Source organism: Limulus polyphemus, unplaced genomic scaffold (assembly GCF_000517525.1).
Source record: "Limulus polyphemus unplaced genomic scaffold, Limulus_polyphemus-2.1.2 Scaffold238, whole genome shotgun sequence".
NCBI classification, from domain to species: Eukaryota; Metazoa; Arthropoda; class Merostomata; order Xiphosura; family Limulidae; genus Limulus; species Limulus polyphemus.
This window is the reverse complement of record NW_013665848.1, coordinates 126475-127290: the sequence shown is the minus strand read 5'-3', so window position 1 is coordinate 127290 and position 816 is coordinate 126475.

Genomic DNA, 816 nt, shown 5'->3' with positions numbered 1-816 from the left:
TACTTAGTCTATCAATTCAAAATTAGGGACAGCTATATCAAATAACCCTTTGAGTAGCTTTGCGTGAAAATTCTAGAAAAAACAAATATTTTAATTTATTTACTTTTACCAGGAATTAAATTCCAAACCTCTCTAACATAGATTGAAAACTTAATTAGAGCCTTTGAATATAAAATATTTGATAAGAATTACACATTATTATTATTATCGTTATTAATCCCTGATTAAAATAAAACGTCCTGTTAAGTCTACAAATGTATTTTCCAAATGTGTAATACTAAAAACAAGTGTGATAAAAGTGTCTTCGCATGTAACAGTAGATGTAAATATAATATTACATATATATATATATATACATCAAAGTAGAGTAATCAAGTGTAACGCTACTGTTGGTAATTACAAAATAAATAAATTAATGTAATGACTTACCAAAATGTTAAACTAACATCAAGTTTTTAAAAACATTAATCATAACATTCTACTGAGTAAAAACTGCACTTAAAACGTTTTAAAATTATTTTCTTCATCTGTGGAAAGTATGGGAAACAAAGTCGGAAAGTCAAAATAAAATTAATTTTTTTATATATATATAGACTCATATGACGTATATAAGATTTTTTACATACAGTCTACTGGTATCTATCTAGTTATATTGTACATTTCAATTTCTAGAACTGTAGTAATTTTAATTTTGCTTCGAATGAAATACAACATCAGTTCTACAAAACTAACTGCAAACAAATATATTTTATCCTTCCAAATTAATAACACAAGCAGACAACAAAAGTCGTCCTCTGTTATCAACCATGTTGTTTA